Source organism: Schistocerca piceifrons, chromosome 11 (assembly GCF_021461385.2).
Source record: "Schistocerca piceifrons isolate TAMUIC-IGC-003096 chromosome 11, iqSchPice1.1, whole genome shotgun sequence".
Lineage (NCBI taxonomy): Eukaryota > Metazoa > Arthropoda > Insecta > Orthoptera > Acrididae > Schistocerca > Schistocerca piceifrons.
The window spans coordinates 28,742,784-28,765,432 of record NC_060148.1 but is presented as its reverse complement, the minus strand read 5'-3'; the positions used below and the strand labels follow the sequence as shown (position 1 = coordinate 28,765,432).

The window sequence follows — 22,649 nt, the reverse complement described above, 5'->3', positions numbered from 1 at the left end:
TAACTAAAAATAGGAAAGCCTTGAACCCCTTCCACTAAATTTAGTTAGTATTAAGATTCTTTTACAGGGAGTGCAGTGGAGCTGACGCTGAAATCATTAAGTATTTGGTTATATCATCGCTAGTCTCACTGTACTCTTCTGAACTCTACATGTCATGTGTGGTCTGGGGTCTCCTTACCAGCAACAGGTCCCAGGTTCAAACTAGTCCCCTAAAAAACACACTCAGAGCGTCGTTGCGCGAAAGTGGTAGGGAGACATGACTTAGAACAAACAGACACCACGCAGAATGTTAGAAACCTTATCCTGTGCGCTGAGTACCTACCAACCCGGTTTCAAGACTGTCGGTCTCTACGTTGACCGCGGTGAGTGGTAATGCCTGAAATTTGGTGTCCTCGGAACCCTCTCGAGACCGTCGGTCTCGGAATTCTGAACTCCCTAACGATTTCCGCAATGTGGACTGTCCCATGCATCTAGCTGCAACTACCACTCCACGTTCAAAGGCTGGTAATTCCCGCCGTGTAGTCATAATTACGTCGGAAACTTTTTCACGTGGATCACCTGAGCACAAAAAACAGCTCCACCAGTGCACTCCCGTTTTACACCTTGTGTACGACACTACCGCCACCTGTACGAGGTGCATTCAAGTTCTAATGCCTCCGATTTTTTTTTATCCGGACTGGAAAGAGATAGAAACATGCCCATTGTTTTAAAATGAGGCCGCGTTCATTGTCAATACGTCCCAGAGATGGCAGCGCCGTACGGCAGATGGAATTTTACCACCAGCGGCGAGAATGAGAACTGTTTTAAAAACTTAAAATGGCGACGTTTTCCTTACTTGAACAGCGTGCAATCATTCGTTTTCTGAATTTGCGTGATGTGAAACCAACTGAAATTCATCGACAGTTGAAGGAGACATGTGGTGACGGAGTTATGGATGTGTCGAAAGTGCGTTCGTGGGTGCGACAGTTTAATGAAGGCAGAACATCGTGTGACAACAAACCGAAACAACCTCGGGCTCGCACAAGCCGGTCTGACGACACGATCGAGAAAGTGGAGAGAATTGTTTTGGGGGATCGCCGAATAACTGTTGAACAGATCGCCTCCAGAGTTGGCATTTCTGTGGGTTCTGTGCACACAATCCTGCATGACGACCTGAAAATGCGAAAAGTGTCATCCAGGTGGGTGCCACGAATGCTGACGGATGACCACACGGCTGCCCGTGTGGCACGTTGCCGAGCAATGTTGACGCACAACGACAGCACGAATGGGACTTTTTTTTAGTCAGTTGTGACAATGGAAGAGACGTGGATGCCATTTTTCAATCCACAAACAAAGCGCCAGTCAGCTCAATGGAAGCACACAGATTCACCACCACCACCAAAAAAATTTCGGGTAACCGCCAGTGCTGAAAAAATGATGGTGTCCACGTTCTGGGACAGCGAGGGAGTAATCCTTACCCATTGCGTTCCAAAGGGCGCTACGGTAACAGGTGCATCCTACGAAAATGTTTTGAAGAACAAATTCCTTCCTGCACTGCAACAAAAACGTCCGGGAAGGGCTGCGCGTGTGCTGTTTCACCGAGACAACGCACCCGCACATCGAGCTAACGTTACGCAACAGTTTCTTCGTGATAACAACTTTGAAGTGATTCCTCATGCTCCCTACTCACCTGACCTGGCTCCTAGTGACTTTTCGCTTTTTCCAACAATGAAAGACACTCTCCGTGGCCGCACATTCACCAGCCGTGCTGCTATTGCCTCAGCGATTTTCCAGTGGTCAAAACAGACTCCTTCACCGCTGCCATGGAATCATGGTGTCAGCGTTGTGAAACGTGTGTACGTCTGCAGGGCGATTACGTCGAGATGTAACGCCAGTTTCATCGATTTCGGGTGAGTAGTTAATTAGTAAAAAAATCGGAGGCCTTAGAACTTGAATGCACCTCGTATTTGTGCATATCGCTAACCCATGACTTTTGTCACCCCACTCTACATCGGCGACCGCAGCTGGCGTCTTCCTTGACTTCCGAAAGGTGATCGACACAGTCACACACTGCCGTTTAGTGAAGAAAATACGATCTTAGCGATTATTAGACCAGATTTGTGAACGGATTTTAGACTTCCTTGCAGACAGAGAATAAGCCACTCTTAACGAGAAGAAATCGGCAGATGTAGAGGTAACTGCGGGAGCGCCACAGCGCACTGTCATAGTGTTGTTAACAGCCTACAGTATCACCATCAGCCGCACTATAACCGTTCGCGAGCCTTGGCCTTCAGTAGAATATTGTTCCATTCTTCCCTGTTCAGTGTAGAGCTCCTTTGCTACACTACTGGCCATTAAAATTGCTACACCACGTACATGACGTGCTACAGACGTGAAACTTAACCGACAGGAAGAAGATGCTGTGATATGCAAATGAATAGCTTTCCAGACCATTCACACAAGGTTGGCGCCGGTGGCGACACCTACAACGTGCTGACATGAGGAAAGTTTCCAACCGATTTCTCATACACAAACAGCAGTTGACCGGCGTTGCCTGGTAAAACGTTGTTGTGATGCCTCGTGTAAGGAGGAGAAATGCGTACCATCACGTTTCCGACTTTGATAAAGGTCGGATTGTAGCCAATCGCGATTGCGGTTTATCGTATCGCGACATTGCTGCTCGCATTGGTCGAGATCCGATAACTGTTAGCAGAATATGGAATCGGTGGGTTCAGAAGGGTAACACGGAACGCCGTGCTGGATCCCAACGGCCTCGTATCACTAGCAGTCGAGATGACAGGCATCTTATCCACATGGTTGTAACGGATCGTGCAGCCACATCTCGATCCCTTCGCAGAGACAACAACCATCTCCACGAACAGTTCGACGACGTCTACAGCAGCACGGACTATCAGCTCGGAGACCGTGGCTGCGGTTACCCTTGACGCTGCATCACAGACAGGAGCGGCTGCGATGGTGTACTCGACGACGAACCTGGGTGGACGAATGGCAAAACATCATTTTTTCAGATGAATCCAGGTTCTGCTTACAGCATCACGATGGTCGCAACGGTGTTTGGCGACATCGCGGTGAACGCACATTGGAAGGGTGTATTCGTCAACGCCATACTGCGGTATCACCCGGCGTGATGGTATGGGGTGCCACTGGTTACACGTCTCGGTCACCTCTTGTTCGCACTGACGGCACCTTGAACAGTGGACGTTACATTTCAGATGTGTTACGACACCCTTCATTCGTTTCCCGTGAAACCCTACATTTCAGCAGGGTAATGCACGACCGCATGTTGCTGGTCCTGTACGGGCATTTCTGGATACAGAAAATGTTCGACTGTTGCCCTGGCCAGCACATTCTCCAGATCTCTCAGCAACTGAAAACGTCTGGTCTATGGTGGCTGAGCAACTGGCTCGTCACAATACGCCAGTCACTACTCTTGATGAACTGTGGTATCGTGTTGAAGCTGCACGGGCAGCTGTATCTGTACACGCCATCCGAGCTCTGTTTGACTGAATGTCCAGGCGTAGCACGACCGTTGTTATGGCGAGAGGTGGTTGTTGTAGGTACTGATTTCTCATGATCTATGCACCCAAACTGCGTGAAAATGTAATCACATGTCAGTTCTAGTATAATATATTTGTCCAATGAATACCCGTGTTGGTCGAGGTATTGTAATGGCCAGTAGTGTACCTCGGCTTCGGTGCTCCAGTCCCCCTGGTTGGCCCCTCGCGAGATCCGGGGCAAATTCCCCGCAGCGCCCTGCAAGAGGACTGCAGCCGCGGTGATCAGCTGTGACCCAGTGTGGCGATAGCGGCGACCGAGTCAAGGTCCGCCTGCGCGAGCCGATACGAGGTGCGGCCGTTTCTGGGGTCTGACGGGGGCAGCACCTGACCCCCGCGATACCCTCACCGCCCACCAGACCAGGGACAGAGAGAGGGAGGCTGCCGCCACGAGGACCCACTGCAGGCTTCACAGTGGCGGACCGACACCGCCTGCTGGGCTGGCGAGCGCTGTGCAACGCTACTACAATCGCTGACAGGTCAGGGGTGCCAACATACCCAACACGCTTTCTTTTTTTCATCATTTTTTCTTTTCGAGTCACGAATCTTCTCACTGTTTTAATGTGGCCCGCCACGAATTCCTCTCATGTGCCAACCTCTCCATCTCAGATTAGCGTTTGCAACGCACGTTGTCAATCATTTGCTGGGTCTATTCCATTATCTGTCTTCTGTCTCTACACTTATCACGTTCTACAGGTCCGTCTTGTACGATGGAAGTTATTCCCTGACGATGTGTTAACAAATGTGTTACCATCCTGTCCCTTCTCCTTGTCAGCGTCTATATTCCTTTCCTCGCTGCTTCTTCAAAGAATCTCTTCATTTCTTACCTGATACTAGACTTGCACCCGCAGCTTCGCCCACATGGCCAACACAGATTTTCTTGTTTTCATTTAATCAAATTTTTATCTTGCTCACAAATTTCTACGACTGTAAACTTTTCACGCTGATTAAGGCCCTACAAGTATGGTATTCTCCGAATGTGATCAAATAGTGATTCTAGCAGCTGGAGTTCAAAGTTTTTCTTAATCACGCCATTTGCGTTCTTCTGGAGATATTTCCATAGCAACTTTCATCCTTTAACAAATATTTCTTTATATCTAACCGAAAAGTGAAATACCATTCTATATAAATTCAGTTTCAACATTTTTGTAATGCAACAAAATAATTTCTTCAAAATTTTCATCCCCTATTTAACTCCCTTACGAGGTTGAATTTGCAGAAACACTCTACATCTCGTGTGGCTTGGGCGTCCTGTCGGTTAGACCGTTCGCCTGATGCAAGTCTTTTGATTTGACGCCACTTCGGCGACTTGCGGGTCGATGGGGATGAAAAGGTGGCCACAAGGACAACACAACACCCACTCCCTGAGCGAAGAAAATCTCCGACCGAAGCGAGAATCGAAACCGCGCCCTTAGGACTGACATTCTGTCGCGCGGACCACTTTTTTTATTAAAAAAAAACAGTAACAAAGATGGCTAGCTTAAAATGAAATGACATAAATAAAATGACAGATAATAGCAGTCATAAATTTCAACATTCAAAGAAAGAGGAATGATATGCAGTCTTTAGCAGTAGCACATACACTCCTGGAAATGGAAAAAAGAACACATTGACACCGGTGTGTCAGACCCACCATACTTGCTCCGGACACTGCGAGAGGGCTGTACAAGCAATGATCACACGCACGGCACAGCGGACACACCAGGAACCGCGGTGTTGGCCGTCGAATGGCGCTAGCTGCGCAGCATTTGTGCACCGCCGCCGTCAGTGTCAGCCAGTTTGCCGTGGCATATGGAGCTCCATCGCAGTCTTTAACACTGGTAGCATGCCGCGACAGCGTGGACGTGAACCGAATGTGCAGTTGACGGACTTTGAGCGAGGGCGTATAGTGGGCATGCGGGAGGCCGGGTGGACGTACAGCCGAATTGCTCAACACGTGGGGCGTGAGGTCTCCACAGTACATCGATGTTGTCGCCAGTGGTCGGCGGAAGGTGCACGTGCCCGTCGACCTGGGACCGGACCGCAGCGACGCACGGATGCGCGCCAAGACCGTAGGATCCTACGCAGTGCCGTAGGGGACCGCACCGCCACTTCCCAGCAAATTAGGGACACTGTTGCTCCTGGAGTATCGGCGAGGACCATTCGCAACCGTCTCCATGAAGCTGGGCTACGGTCCCGCACACCGTTAGGCCGTCTTCCGCTCACGCCCCAACATCGTGCAGCCCGCCTCCAGTGGTGTCGCGACAGGCGTGAATGGAGGGACGAATGGAGACGTGTCGTCTTCAGCGATGAGAGTCGCTTCTGCCTTGGTGCCAATGATGGTCGTATGCGTGTTTGGCGCCGTGCAGATGAGCGCCACAATCAGGACTGCATACGACCGAGGCACACAGGGCCAACACCCGGCATCATGGTGTGGGGAGCGATCTCCTACACTGGCCGTACACCACTGGTGATCGTCGAGGGGACACTGAATAGTGCACGGTACATCCAAACCGTCATCGAACCCATCGTTCTACCATTCCTAGACCGGCAAGGGAACTTGCTGTTCCAACAGGACAATGCACGTCCGCATGTATCCCGTGCCACCCAACGTGCTCTAGAAGGTGTACATCAACTACCCTGGCCAGCAAGATCTCCGGATCTGTCCCCCATTGAGCATGTTTGGGACTGGATGAAGCGTCGTCTCACGCGGTCTGCACGTCCAGCACGAACGCTGGTCCAACTGAGGCGCCAGGTGGAAGTGGCATGGCAAGCCGTTCCACAGGACTACATCCAGCATCTCTACGATCGTCTCCATGGGAGAATAGCAGCCTGCATTGCTGCGAAAGGTGGATATACACTGTACTAGTGCCGACATTGTGCATGCTCTGTTGCCTGTGTCTATGTGCCTGTGGTTCTGTCAGTGTGATCATGTGATGTATCTGACCCCAGGAATGTGTCAATAAAGTTTCCCCTTCCTGGGACAATGAATTCACGGTGTTCTTATTTCAATTTCCAGGAGTGTATTTAGCACCTCCAACTGGTGGCAGTTCATCATGCACATTTTCTTCTTCTGCTCAGCTACCGGGGGCGGACAGAAACACACTAAAAACATGTATTTTTTTCTAAGCGAGAAGTCAAATACCAACAATCATAGATGTAGCCTTTCCTTGACGTCTTGGCCAAGAGAAGGGCTGACGGCAGCCTAGGTCATGGGGTGTATCGGAAGACAACGCACACTGATCTGTATTTGCACGCAGACAGCTGCCACCACCCTTCTCAGGGGAATGGGGTACTTAAAACTCTAGTACATAGGGCGCGCACCATCTCTGACGCAGAGAGTCTACCCCAGGAATTGGAACATCTGAGAACTGTATTTCGACAAGATGGGTTCTCAGAGTGGCAGATTCAACGTGCTCTCCGCCCAACCACTACAGCACAACCTGTGGAGATGGATGAAATCACGAGGGAGGAGGTAGGCACTGCGTTTATTCCATACACAGGCGCACTCTCGGGGAAAATCGCCCGCATTCTGAAGAAACACCGGGTCGGAACTGTGTTTTGTCCTCCGAATAAAACTCGTGCACTGGTGGGGATCGCCAAAGATGGCCTCGGTTTGAGGAAGGCCGGCGTGTACCAGATTCCGTGTCAATGTGGCAAGTCGTATATTGGTCAGACGATGCGTACCGTCGAGGATCGATGCCGGGAACACCAGAGGCACACTCGACTGATGTATCCGAGCAAGTCGGCGGTCGCTGAACATTGTTTGTCGGAAAATCACGCCATGGAGTGTGAATGCACGAGGATTCTGGTACAGACGTCGAGATACTGGGACAGCGTTGTTAGAGAGGCCATCGAAATTCGCACCAATGACGACCTCATAAACCGTGACTGTGGCTATAATCTTAGCAAGGCTTGGGAACCAGCGATCGGGTTAATAGAGAGTAAATCGAGCAAACTTATAGTTGTGACGACCACGGCGGACAGAGCCATCACACCGACGTCATCTAAGACGGCGTCACAATCTGTCCCACCGCGGGACGCGGACAGCGGAGGGAGCGCGCCGCGGGCGGAGGGTATTTAAACCAGCCGCCGTCGCGACCGAACCCAGTTCCCCCTGAGCAGCCATAGCGTACGGATCTCCGTGCCGGCACGTTCACAGGAGCTCAGTCCGTCAGTTCACCTGATGATGGCGACATGTATGATCGCCGAAATATTGGGCCCGTTGGACACTGTAGACCGGCAGTACACCCGTTATTTTGATTACCTTTAACATTCTTCTGTAGCATCAGATGTCAAACGCTTCCATTCTGTCCTATTCCGGTTCTCGCATACTCCATGTTTCACTACCGTTCACTGCTGTGCTCCGAACTGAATTCTCAGAAATCTCTTCCTGAAGGTCGATGTCTGACGTTGTAGTAGACTTCTCCTGGTGAGCAAAGCCAGTATTAGTCTGCTTTTTATGTCCTCCTTGGTGCGTCAACTCATATCTTATTTTGCTTCCTTATCTTCGTGTCACTAATTTGATATTAAGTATTTTGGCGGATGGGGTTGTTTCCTGATGATGCCACGCTCTACGGTAAGGTGTACAAGTTCAGTGAGTGTAGGGGGACCCAAGACGACCTGGACGAAATTTCTATTTGGTGTGATGACTGGCAGATAGCTCCAAATGTGGAAAAGTGTAATTTAATGGGGATGAGTGAGAAAAACAAACTTGTAATGTTCGGATACAATGTTAGTAGTCAAATAACTTCCTGGAATTCAGCCAGGTAACACTTTCGGCGACCGCCGATATTTCGGCGGGAGAACAGCCCGCCATTTTCAAGGTAAACTACAACGTAGAGGCGGCGTACATGCAAATTTAAAACCTCGGTTCTCGGACTGAAGCAGGAAAGATAACACACACACACTGAACACTAGTGCCACCAAAGATGACCAAAGTCAGAGCTATCGATAGACTACGAACTCGCAAGTGAGGTATCATTAACTCTGTCCCTCAGTTTTCTGACAAGGGAGAGAGCCGGATTCCAAACAGAGTTTAAACAGAAACCTCCATCCCTGTTAACAAGGTTGCTCGCTAATTTAATCTCAACTGCCTCCCTAATAGCTGGACGTGCATGCCAATATCTCGGTGTTATTATATAACATGGGGTGACCAGTATCCGAGCAATGTTCGGCAATAGCAGATCTATTTGGCTGCTGTAATCGTGTGTGCCGTTTATGCTCAGTACATCGGTTCTCCACGGTCCTGATAGTTTGACCAATATATGCCATGCAGCAGCTACAAGGAATACGATACTGACCCGCCTTACGCAGTCCAAGATCATCCTTAACGGAACTCAAAAGTGGTCTAGATGGAGGTCGGAAAACACATTTCACATCATATTTCCGTAAAATACCACCGATCTTGTTGGAAGTGTTTCCTACGTAAGGCAAAAAGGCAGTAGACTTAGGTGTTGACTCAGAATTATCACCAGTCACCTGATGTACAGTGGGTCGATAGCGCAACGCACGTTCAATCTGTCTATCACTATAACCATTTTGACGAAACTTAACTTCAAGATGGGACAGCTCAGCTGGCAAAGTCTCAGCGTCAGAAACTACATGTGCCCTGTGAACCGAGGTACGAAGTACCCCTCCACGCTGACCTGGATGGTGACAACTATTAGCTTGTAAGTACAAGTCGGTGTGAGTACGTTTCCTGTAGACTGCATGTCCCAATGATCCATCATCCTTCCTCCTAACCGACACGTCAAGAAAGCGAAGGCAACCATCCTCTTCCACCTCCATCGTAAAACAAATGTTCCGCTGGATCGAGTTCAGATGTTCTAGAAGGGCATTCAAATTCTCGCTACCGTGAGGCCAAACAACGAAGGTATCGTCAGCATATCTAAAGAAACAGACAGGTTTTAAAGGCGCCGACTCCAATACACGTTCCTCGAAGTCTTCCATAAACAAATTTCCGATCACAGGAGACAACGGACTACCCATCGCAACTCCATCTGTCTGCTAGTAATACTGCTCATTGAATAAAAAGTAAGTGGATGTCAACACATGCACACTAAAATATCAGAGTCATTCAACCGCAGTCCCCCAAAACGACGTAAAAAAATCAGCTGAGTTCCTAATATGATGTTCACACCGACCTACTTGTGGACTCAACAGAGAAGCAAGATGCTTGGCTACACGATATGTCGGAGCGCCGATGCTACTCACTATAGCACGGAAAGGAACGCCTTCCTTGTGAGCCTTCGGAAGACCATATAACCTAGGGGGAACAGCACTATAAGTCCAGAATGAGATTTTCACTCTGCAGCGGAGTGTGCGCTGATATGAAACGTTCCTGGCAGATTAAAACTGTGTGCCCGACCGAGACTCGAACTCGGGAACTTTGCCTTTCGCGGGCAAGTGCTCTACCATCTGAGCTACCCAAGCACGACTCACGCCCCTTCCTCACAGCTTTACTTCTCCCAGTATCTCGTCTCCTACCTTCCAAAGTTCCCGAGTTCGAGTCTCCGTCGGGCACACAGTTTTAATCTGCCAGGGACGTTTCATATCAGCGCACACTCCGCTGCAGAGTGAAAATCTCATTCTGGAAACATCCCCCAGCCTGTGGCTAAGCCATGTCTCCGCAGTATCCTTCCTTTCAGGAGTGCTAGTTCTGCAAGTTTCGCAGGAGAGCTTCTGTAAAGTTTGGAAGGTAGGAGACGAGGTACTGGCAGAAGTAAAGCTGTGAGGACCGGGCGTGAGTCGTGCTTCAGTAGCTCAGATGGTAGAGCGCTTGCCCGCGAAAGGCAAAGGTCCCGAGTTCGAGTCTCGGTCGGGCACACAGTTTTAATCTGCCAGGAACGTTTCAGCACTATAGGTGTTAAGACTCTTGGTAGTGTCCTGCGACAAACCACTTTTCTTCAGGAGGCTGTTGGTCTTTCTCTCAACACTTTTTGTTGGGTCGGCATCGATTCTGCGATACGCTGAATCAGATAGTAAACGTCGCATGTTTTGTACATAATCATGTTTATTTAAAACAACGGTGGCATTGCCCTTGTCCGCAGGTAAAATAACAATACTAGGATCAACTTTGAGATAGCGTAAAGCAGCACTTTCTGCTACTGTTACGTTACTCTCGTGTGGACGAGCACTAGTCAAAACACGGCATGCCTCCCTCCTAACCTCCTCTGCAGCGTCAGGAGGTAGTTTGCAAACTGCCTGTTCAACTGAACTAATAAAATCAACTACCGGCACACTCTTCGGTGTGGGTGCAAAATTTAAACCCTTCCCTAGCACGGATAAGGATGCGTCGTCAAAAGATTTCTCTGTGAGATTAATCACAGAACGTCGAGATATAACATCCGCCTCCGCGCGATGAAAACGTTCAAACTTTGCCAAATGCCGGGCAGTGCCGGAGTTGTATTCCCAGTCAGCTTGAGTCCATGAGGCACCGTCCAACCAATCCCAAGTGAAATCAGACACTTCAGATGCTGCCATTAAATGAAAACGATACAATTCTTTGGAAACAGAATCCAAACGTCGACGAGTGAAACGAATCCTTTCGCGAACAAGAGCCAAGCCAGCACGTTGCTTGATGCGATTGGTGGCAGGAGAATTAATATGTTGCACAACCTTGGCAAATGTTGGGACATGATTTTCTTCACGACACCTCAATAAAAACGACAAAGCACACTGCAGGCTAACTCGACAGCTACGAAGCATGTACACCGCCTGTCCGTTGCAGTTTGCCTTGAAAATGGCGTGGTGTTCTCCCGCCGAAATATCGGCGCTCCCTGAAAGTGTTACCTGGCTGAATTGCCGCAAGTATACGCCAGGAGCAACTCAGGTCTCAGCATTGCTAGTGTCCTGCCTGACACAGTAACGCAGTAAAACATCTGCCAGTAACGTTTCAGAGGTATGAAATGGAACGAGAATGTGAGGATTTTGGTAGGAACACAAAAGTTTTATCTCAAGTACAGACAGTGTTGAGGATCAGTGGACAAAGTTCAAAACCATCGTACAATATGCGTTAGATGAGTATGTGCCAAGCAAGATCGTAACAGATGGAAAAGAGCCACCGCGGTACAACAACCGAGTTAGAAAACTGCTGCGGAAGCAAAGGGAGCTTAACAGCAAACATAAACATAGCCAAAGCCTTGTAGACAATCAAAAATTACGCGAAGCGAAATGTAGTGTGAGGAGGGTAATGCGAGAGGCGTTCAATGAATTCGAAAGTAAAGTTCTATGTACTGACTTGGCAGAAAATCCTAAGAAATTTTGGTCTTATGTCAAAGCGGTAGGTGGATCAAAACAAAATGTCCAGACACTCAGTGGCCAAAATGGTAATGAAACAAAGGATGACAGACTTAAGGCCGAAATACCAAATGTCTTTTTCCAAAGCTGTTTCACAGAGGAACAGTGCACTGTAGTTCCTTCTCTAGATTGTCGCACAGATGACAAAATGGTAGATATCGAAATAGACGACAGAGGGATAGAGAAACAATTAAAATCTTGCAGCGGTGTACCGTAGGTCTCCAGAAGAGCGTAGCGTTCGAAAATATTGGAAAAGGGCACAGGTCATCCCCGTTTTCAAGAAGGGACGTCGAGCAGATGTGCAGAACTATAGACCTATATCTCTAACGTCGAGATATTATGTTCGAGTATAATGACTTTTCTGGAGACTAGAAATCTACTCTGTAGCAATCACCATGAGTTTCGAAAAAGACGGTCATGTGAAACCCAGCTCACGTTATTCGTCCCCGAGACTCAGAGGGCCATAGACACGGGTCCCCAGGTAGATGCCGTGTTTCTTGACTTCCGCAAGGCGTTCGATACAGTTCCCCACAGTCGTTTAATGAACAAAGTAAGAGCATATGGACTATCAGACCAATTGTGTGATTGAAGAGCAGCATGCCATTCTCAATGGAGAGAAGTCTTCCGAAGTAACAGTGATTTCAGGAGTGCCGCAGGGGAGTGTCGTAGGACCGTTGCTATTCACAATATACATAAATGACCTTGTGGATAACATCGGAAGTTCACTGAGGCTTTTTGCGGATGATGCTGTGGTATATCGAGAGGTTGTAACAGTGGAAAATTGTACTGAAATGCAGGAGGATCTGCAGCGAATTGACGCATGGTGCCAGGGAATGGCAATTGAATCTCAATGTACACAAGTGTAATGTGCTGCGAATACATAGAAAGAAGGATCCCTTATCATTTAGCTACAATATAGCAGGTCAGCAGTTAATTCCATAAATTATCTGGGAGTACGCATTAGGAGTGATTTAAAATGGAATGACCATATGAAGTTGATCGTCAGGAAAGCAGATGCCAGACTGAGATTCATTGGAAGAATCCTAAGGAAATGCAGTCCGAAAACAAAGGAAGTAGGTTACAGTGCGCTTGTTCGCCCACTGCTCGAATACTGCTCAGCAATGTGGGATGCGAACCAGATAGGGTTGATGGAACAGATAGAGAAGATCCAACGGAGAGCAGCGCGCTTCGTTACAGGATCATTTAGTAATCGCGAAAGCGTTACGGAGATGATAGATAAACTCCAGTGGAAGACTCTGCAGGAGAGACGCTCAGTAGCTTTTGTTGAAGTTTCGAGAACATACCTTCACCGAGGAGTCAAGCAATATATTGCTCCCTCCTACGTATCTCTCGCGAAGAGACCGTGACGATAAAATCAGAGAGTTAGAGCCCACACAGAGGCATACCGACAATCCTTCTTTCCACGAACAATACGAGACTGGAATAGAAGGGAGAACCGATAGAGGTACGAAAGGTACCCTTCGCCACACACCGTCAGGTGGCTTGCGGAGTATGGATGTGGATGTAGATGTAGACAGGTGAATGGTCGACTTCGGTTTATTGCGAGAATTTTAGGAAAGCGTGTATTATCTGTAAAGAGCACCGCATTTAGGACGCCTGGTGCGACCTGTTCTTCAATACTGATCGAGTGTTTGGGATCCGACGGATCACGGTTCTCTGAATTCTTCGCAGCGTAGCTGCATCCAGAGTTACGAGAAAAGGCGGCAGTGTTTCGAGATTCGTGGGCAGAGTGGGATGTGGGTGGCGGTGTAAGTGCGGCCGCAGGAAGAAACCCGGGAGATTCAGGTCACGCGCGGCCGCCGGAGGCCATAGAACCGAACCTTCACGATTGATCCATTTCCCGGGGAAGGCTCTGTTTTAAACACCGTCGTACTTTGCTTCCGAAGTGTGCGGGTGCAGATGGACACAAACTGCAGAGAAGGACAACCACACACAGTAGTCCAGCTCACTGTAAATGTCTGTTCAAAACAATAGGCATCTTAACTGCACCGCTTGAGGATGTTTACGAATCCGTTGTACACAACAAAACTGACGTTGATATTGGAAGTAGGCTGTCTAGGTTTATATGTTGGCAACGCCACGTAGCGCTCTGTATGCAGTCTGTGTGCAGTCTGTGGCCAGTTGGACTCACTGTTGGAATATTCACTTGTGCAGTGTTGGGCAGTTGGATGTAGAGATGGGAAAACTGAAACACGTAACTGTTTCGAAACAAATGAAACAGTACAATGTAATGTTTGGATACGCAGTTTCGAAACAGTGAAACAGTTTGTGTTTTGCAATTTTGTCACATGATGACATGTCGCGAGACCGTGGCTGTTGTTTGAAGACAAATGTTGATGGTGTTAGGACAGCAACCAGCCACAAATTTACTTTGAGTTCCTTTATTCAAAGGAAACCGTTACCGGTTTCGAATCGTTGTGATTCATCATCAGACGGTTTACACGCTTTCTTTATGACATTTGGTGTGTTTTTGTAGATTAATTGTCCAAAATATAAATAAAACATAATTATAAACACACCACACACAGATGGTTGCGTTACAGATTTTCGTTGCATGTAACTTACGTGAAACGTCGCTTTCGAGTGTTTGTTTTCATAACGTTCGTCCAAATCGATGTAAATGCATTCCCACTGCATCCTCGATTTGCCAAGCAAGCCAATACACGTTCAAACAATGTTTGCCATTTTACCCTCACTTTGAGCAGACGCTAATGGGGCCCACATTTCAGTCGAAGTTTTCGTACGCTTCTCAACAACAGATTCGGTGACCGACGGATTGGTAGAGGCGGACCAATTCCGTGGCCTCCACGCTCTCCTGACCTCAACCCTCTCGACTTTCATTTATGGGGGCATTTGAAAGCTCTCGTCTACACAACCCCGGTACCAAATGTACAGACTCTTCGTGCTCGTATTGTGGACGGCTGTGATACAATACGCCATTCTCCAGGGCTGCATCAGGGATTCCGTGCGACGAAGGGTGGATGCACGTATCCTCGCTAACGGAGGACATTTTGAACATTTGCTGTAACAAAGTGTTTGAAGTCACGCTGGTATGTTCTGTTGCTGTGTGTTTCCATTCCATGATTAATGTGATTTGAAGAGAAGTAATAAAATCAGTTCTAACAAGGAAAGTAAGAGTTTGGCTCTGAGCACTATGCGACTTAACTTCTGAGGTCATTAGAACTAATTAAACCTAACTAACCTAAGGACATCACACACATCCATGCCCGAGGCAGGATTCGAACCTGCGACCGTAGCGGTCACGCGGTTCCAGACTGAAGCGCCTTTAACCGCACGGCCACACCGGCCGGCAAAGTAAGAGTTTCGGGACACATGTCCACATAACATATTTAATAAACCTACACATTTTATCATCTTGAATGTCTACTGTATAAGTATGTCCAAATAAACACAAATGAGGTGCGACAGCGCTAATCATATCGCCGAAAGTATGAAACTATCACTTGGGCGTCTTGGCAGTTTCGTATTTCCTGCAGCAAATGCGGTGCTTTCGTGTCGAGTGACTTTCATACTTTTCAATTGGCTGAGGACAGCCATAGCTGAAGACAGAAGAACCACCACGAACGGAACTGGAGGTGCGAGCAAACTGCAGAAACAACGGATGTGCTACTGGGATTCCCACATTCCGTTAGTATGGGTAATATACCCATCCTAATAATTTCCATGCACACAAAGGGAATCATTGTCGATAATAGGCACAATGACTATACACTCACAAATAAGGCCAAATAATTCGAATAAATAACAAAATATAACAGAAAAAAATTTTGTCTTCCAAGATGTTTAGAACCATGCTTCCCAGCGCTTCCCTTTCACCATTACACTATCAGTGATATGTCAAGCAGATTGCTTGCACTTATACCTACATCAAATTTATGTATATGTCTAATAACTGTCACTCTACGCCTTTTTTTATTCAAAATGTTGTAGGCTTACTTGCGTTTCTTAATATGAACAGAGAAGCGTATGTTATAAAAATGTGTAATTTAACTGAATGGTTTTCACGTATTTATTATTTTGAATGTGAATAGTATGCGTTGTTTTATTGTTTGGTTAATGTTTATAAAGCAAATGTTACGCCATTTCGGAGTAGGACAGTCAGCTAGAAACGAAGTTTTATTTTCGGATATCTTAAGCTTCATGCTACTGCTTGTCAAAAAGATTTCGACACTCTCGAAAGTGTTTCACGAAGTGGTACGTTGTGTTTCAGTACCTGTGCCGAGCCCGAATCTCGTCCGACACAGAGCGGAATGAAACATCACTGTTTCGATACAATTAGTCCGTTCCAAGCACAGGTGGACTGAAACAGCCTTATTTTGAAACAGGGATACAGTTTCTGTGTCTGGCTCGAGATCGAATCTGGTCCGGTTATCCGAGACAGGGACGGAATGAAACACCACTGTTTCGAAACAGTGAACCACAGCCGTTCCGAAACACTGAAACAGTTCCACGTATCGATACACTGTATCGAAACACAGAAACAGTGGCCAAGTCTAGTTGGATGTGAACAGCGCGTAGCGTTGTGCAGTTGGAGGTGAGCCGTCAGCAGTGGTGGATGTGGAGAGAGAAATGGCAGTTTTGAGAGGTTACTATAGGCGGACGATCTGAATGTTTGTCCGTCAGAAAAAGGAAATTTGTTTAATTGGATGTCACAGAATGACTTTTGAACGCTATTAAGGTAAATACATTGTTTGTTCTCTATCAGTCTTTCATTTGCTAACTATGCCTGACAGTGGTTAGTGCCTTCAGTAGTTAGAATCTTTTATTTAGCTGGCGGTATTGGCGCTCGCTGTATTGCAGTAGTTCGAGTAACGAAGATTATTGTGAGGTACGTCATTCATGAAAGGTATAGGTTATTGGTAGTCAGGGCCATTCTTTTGTAGGGATTTTTGAAAGTCAGATTGCATTGCGCTATAAATATTGTGTGTCAGTTTTATAATGATCAGACTTAAGTACAGAGAGAAATGTCTTGAGTACGTTCAGTTTTGCTCAGCTGTTTGAAAACCAAATAACGTAAGAGGTTTACCAGCACTGTCATTTTTAATTTTCCTAAGGGGGCGTTACAATAATTACGGCACATAGCGATCTGTCGAAAGAACATACATAAAACAGCATTTTATACCAAAGAATAAAACTGTATAATAAAATGCCAAAGGAGATAACAGAAACTGCTGTAATAAACTTATTTAAAAAGGCGGGTAAAAAGTATCTGTTAACACAAAACATTCTACACATTCGGCGTTTGCTTAGGCAACACAGAGTAGGCGTTTGGTAAAATATGTGTGACAAATAAATAATAACAGCGATAATAAAACATTTCGCGTCACACTTTCACACTACATTACTTCCTTCCTTTTTTCTATTTTGGAAAAACGCACCCCCAAAGCTATGCAATCTATAATACTAACACCTTATCCATTTTCTGAGCTCAAAATCTCATTCGTAATAGCGCAGTATTATGAAACAATGTCTGAATAGAGTGTACAGTGACTGGGACTGAGATATTAATGAACCGAGTAGCATTAGCATTTTATCATTAGTAAGTAACTTGTTTGTATGTATTAGGGGTAAACCGAATGACGTAGCACTGTTTTAAAAGAGCGGCCTCGTATTCGCGAGGATGGAGGCTCCAATCTTCATCCAGCCATCCTGATTCAGGTTCCGTGGTTTCCCTAAACTACTTCTGGCGAACGCTGGGATGGTTCCCACTATAAGTCCATGGCCGACTACCTGCCCCATCCTTGTTATTCGAGACCTGAAAATCTGTAAATATATGAAGCTAGTAACTGTTTTCGAAAGAACTTATAGCATTGATCCGTGCAGCTTCTCTAGAATAAATGGTAATTAATTGAAACCCTCAGCTGCCGACAGGTGTTGTCGATATACCTCGATGGGGAAGCGTGCAAGGGATAAGTTCCTGCAGTCGCGCTATTGATCTGTCTCCTCGGTGGCTCAGATGGATAGAGCGTCTGCCATGTAAGCAGGAGATCCCGGGTTCGAGTCCCGGTCGGGGCACACATTTTCAGCTGTCCCCATCGAGGTATATCAACAACACCTGTCGGCAGCTGAGAGTTTCAATTAACTATCATAATTCTGCAAATATGTTAGGGGTATATGTGCACGTATTGTGATCATTGGTACCTTAATATGTACCCATTTCGCTGTGTTAGTTGTTTCTTTCTCCGCGTCTAAGAGTATTTTCGTAAACACGTCACGTAATTTAGTACCTGACGTTTTCTGCACAGTTGTAACTGGACCACTAAGTGAAATACGCCCGTCAGTGTAGACCGAAGGTTTTTCCTCCACGCGTCCACTCTTTTAACATCTGACCTGCTACCCAGGGGAAACTAAGCAGTAAGGGGTAACACCAAGGCAGTTTTCCAAAAAAATCATTTTTACTGTCTTAAAAGATGCTTTGAACCTTTTATAGTATATGGCAAAGAGTCCAGTTCCCGAAAAAAAAAATTGTTCTTTGCAATTCCGAAGTCCTCCTCTAGCGCCTCGGATGATCCGAAAGCGCCTACCGTGCTCGATGCCGCCCGTGGTGTGGAGGTACAGTCAGCAGCGTTTCACGTCTCACAACAGTAATACGTTAGCCTGTCCTCAGCAAGTGTACGAGAACGACGATTCATTCGCTTCGAATCTTGATTTGTCTGTGCGGTATTGAGTTTTGATACGGTACTCATGATCGTGTAGTATACGTTTTGTCTTTCAAGTAAGAATGAGTGTAGTCGAGCGGAAAATGTACGAAAACATGACATCCAGCGCGGCGTCTAAAGAATAACAATAGACAGGAGATTCAGAGAAGCTTCAAAGGAGTCAGTGGCTGTGCTAAGAAATTGGAAGACAGCGACCAGGATTTTGATGTGAATTACGGACTGTTCCATAGGACTATAAATGTCCTTACCGTTTTCTCTGTTATTTATCGACTCGTGAAATATAAAATGTGCAAGGCAGACATCACGTTGCAAGAACGAAATCCTCCAGGCTTAGGCTTCACAGTAAACCACTGCTTCGACTGCTACGGTCGCAAGTTCGAATCCTGCCTCGGGCATGGATGTGTGCGATGTCCTTAGGTTAGTTAGGTTTAAGTAGTTCTAAGTTCTAGGGGACTGATGACCTCAGATGTTAAGTCCCATAGTCCTCAGAGCCATTTGAACCATTTTTTTGAAACTACTGCTTGTCCAAACTACCCAGAAGTTGTTGTACCATGTAGTAAGTTTATGCGGAACGTAATTAAAACGTCGAATCTTCCATTCTTATAGTACGGCTAAACAGAATTGTAAAGGTTTCGTGCGTTCATGGAACTGCCAGGACCGACATTTCGCCGACCGCTGTGGCCGAGCGATTCTAGGCGCTTCAGTCCAGAACCGCGCTGCAGCTGCGGTCGCAAATTCGAATCCTGCCTCGGGCATGGATGTGTGTGATGTCCTTAGGTTAGTTAGGTTTAAGTAGTTCTAAGTCTAGGGGGTCTCAGATGTTAAGTCCCATAGTGCTTAGAGCTATTTGAACCATTTTGAAGTGATATTTCAGTCGTTCTAAGGTAAACTAGCAGATAAGATAGTACGACACGAAAAGCAGTCTACCTTGCTTGTTTCTTATTTTCATTCGCTTCTGACGTATCGTATTAGATTTTGCGGTAACACTTCCAATTCTCAAAGGGTGTTTTTCCCTCAGAAACGGGAGGCTCGGGCAGTAAGGGGTGTTAAGTTCGCGAACCTCTTGTCGACCCCAGCTCATTAGGCTGGGTTCATAAATATTTCATTTCCATCTGTTATTACTTTTACGTTGTAATTTCATGTACTGACACGCTCCATGACCTTGGAGATTTGCTCCTCAATTTGGTCCTACAGTACTAGAAATGTAAAATAATAATAAAAAAAATGTGATTTCGATCACAACGGCAACAGTACAATTCAGTCCTGAAATTGCAGATTAATTGTGTGTTCCAAAAGCACGATTTTTTCCACTTGTTCATGTTTATAACACATTTCAAAACTTCAAACGCGTTTTTCTTGGACTATCATATTTCAAAACGGCACGCAGCATAACTCCAACAATTTTGAATCATTTTATTTAAAAATTTAACCACGACTTTGAAATGACATTTCAAAGTGAACCACGTACGGGATTTTCGATCAGTTATTTCAGACAATGATTACTAACAAACAACTGTCGTTTTGGTGAAAACTGAAAGACTTCATTCGATCACTCGCCAATCACACAAAAGTCATAATTTCTCAAATCCCCTATGTGGTTCGCTAGCTACACTTACGTAGAGTACATAGCTTTTTTTTTCCTTTGTTCCAGATTCAGACTGGGGCCAGTTATAATGCGTGCTGCACATCGCATCAAATTCAACGTGCCTCGGGAGAATTGCGGTGGTGTTGCCATTTTGCAATATCTTCCGACAAACAGTTTTTGTAATATACTTAAATGCTAGATAACCACCCCCTCAGCCCCCCCCCCTCCCATGCTATATCTCTATCATCTTTCCTTCCGCCCAAAAGAAATTGTAAAAAAAACTCTTGTTTTAAGCCGTTACAATGTTGTTACCCCTTAATGAATTGCTCCTCCCACATGTATCTGGAGGTACTAAGCAACCTAAAAAAAAAATATACTGCTGCTAATGGCTATAATTTATTCTGCAAAGGAAGTAAATACTGAATATTGTTCAGTAAACTGTCCTCAACCACCCAGAACAATACCAGCAGTTATATCTCTAACATTCTCTATGTAAATTACTTTATTTTTGTTGATCTTAAATTCTAATATCGTGACATGTCCAATAACATTGTAAAAGAAATACAGGCGAATGAAACTGCTGTTACTACTGCTACTAACATCACGTTGGCACCACAACCTCAACTGAATATTAGGATTGTAGGATGTAAGGTCCGCCAGTTATGCAAAACGCCGCTTCTTCCAAGTTCCCAAACATGTTTCAGCACCTTTGTACCATCATCAGTGGGTTTCTGTTTTATTTAGTCTTTACACTCTGTTTGCATGGTTTTACAGGACCACTTCTGTACTCTCTATTACAGGTAGCTTGTCAGGTTTTTGTGGGGCAAATCTTCTTTTCTCAGCATCCTGATGAGGTGTTGTGAAGCACACGTAAGTGTAACTAACCCATATTTTCACAAATATGGTCGTAAAAGCACTTTGCACTTCACCAAAACACACTGTAACTCTGGAACCAGTACTCAAACTGTTGCCTACCATACGGGGCAATGTGGTAATGCGTAATGAAAAGCTGTAGGATGGAGAGAGAGTGACTATTCCTGTGAAATGACATTCTAAGACAACAATTTTAGAATGAAACATGTATTCAAAAAGACAGAATAAAACTTCACGTGATCACACATAGCACGTTTGTTTGTGTGGCCATTTTCTGCAGCAGCTGTTAACGTCTGTTATTACAGATTATCTGTCTTGAGTTGACTGCAATGTAATTAAAAAGAATTACACCAGACGCGTTTCGCTTTTATTTACAAAGCATCTTCTGTGGTATTCTGTGAATTGGATACACACGTTCGTACATTTATTTTTTGATTCTTTTAGCTTAAAAGCAGCGTTTCCTTTACAGAGTTGGTCTCCAAGCTACTTACGGTGTTTCTTTGCACAGTCTGCACCGTCCCCTGTTGCATAGCAGTGGTTGGTGTCCACAAGTTTCATTTCATATCTGCAGTGTTTCGCATTTTGCGTTATTTCCTGCGCTGCACTATTTATAATTGACTTTAACTGTTTTTCATTCATCACTGCCACAGTATTTATGTCTATTTGTTTGTTTTCGTTCACGTTGTGAGTGTTGCCAACCTATGAAACGATTTTGTGTGTGTGTGTGTGTGTGTGTGTGTGTGTGTGTGTGAGAGAGAGAGAGAGAGAGAGAGAGAGAGAGAGAGAGAGAGAGAGGAAGAGAGATATTCGTGTGACGATGCTACGCTGATTATATTTATATGTTTTGACGATGCCATTATGGCCGTATCACTTTAGGACATGGTGTAAAAAAGATCTGAAGATGGTCATTACAGACTGAAACCGGTCTTCATCTAAAGAATTCATTTGTGATCAGTGACTGGAATAAAAAAGCATTTTATTGCATTTCAGTTGGTATATTAGTTTTTCCTATTGTTTTTGGAAAGTATCTCTGAATTGAGTTGTTGGTTTGGTGTGATATTTTTAAGCCTTCTTTTTTGAAAATATTGGATATTCTGTGTGTGTATTTGTGTACCATCCTTTACTTTCTGTTTCTTTCACACTTTGTCGTATTTCTATTCTTCTGTTTTGTGTATTTGTTTGTGTGTGACTTTGTGCTTATGTTGGTGACAGTTCGGTGTTTGTTCTTTTCTGTTCCTTGATTTGCTTGTTCAGCTTCGTTACTAAGTTCTCTTTGTAACGATTGTTTGTGGCTATTTGTATTATAGTATTCATTCCTTTTTTATAATTGTCTGTGTCTAATTGTACTGTGTTTAGTCTGTGGAGCATGTATCTAAGTGCTGCGTGCTTTTGAGAATTGGGATGTTGTGATGTCTGATGTATAATTGTGTCCGTTGTTGCCAGTTTCCGGTATATGGCAAATGTGTGTTGGTTGTTTTGAATCTTTATGGTGATGCCCAAGAAATTTAACTGTCTATTTTGTTCTTTCTTTATTGTAAAATGTATCTCATCATGAACATAATTTGTGTCTGTGTATAACTGATCAATTTCATTGTTTGGTTCATCTATCAGGCACAAGGAATCATCCATATATCTAATCCAGTACAGGATGTTGGA

At 45.5% G+C, this 22,649-nt stretch overlaps 1 non-coding gene across 1 annotated transcript; it reads left to right on the top strand.

Moving 5' to 3' along the window:
- The first annotated feature begins 17,817 nt into the window (after window positions 1–17,817).
- On the top strand, window positions 17,818–17,891 carry Trnat-ugu. The gene has a single exon. It is a non-coding gene; the product is annotated as a tRNA-Thr (tRNA).
- The last annotated feature ends 4,758 nt before the right edge of the window (window positions 17,892–22,649 follow it).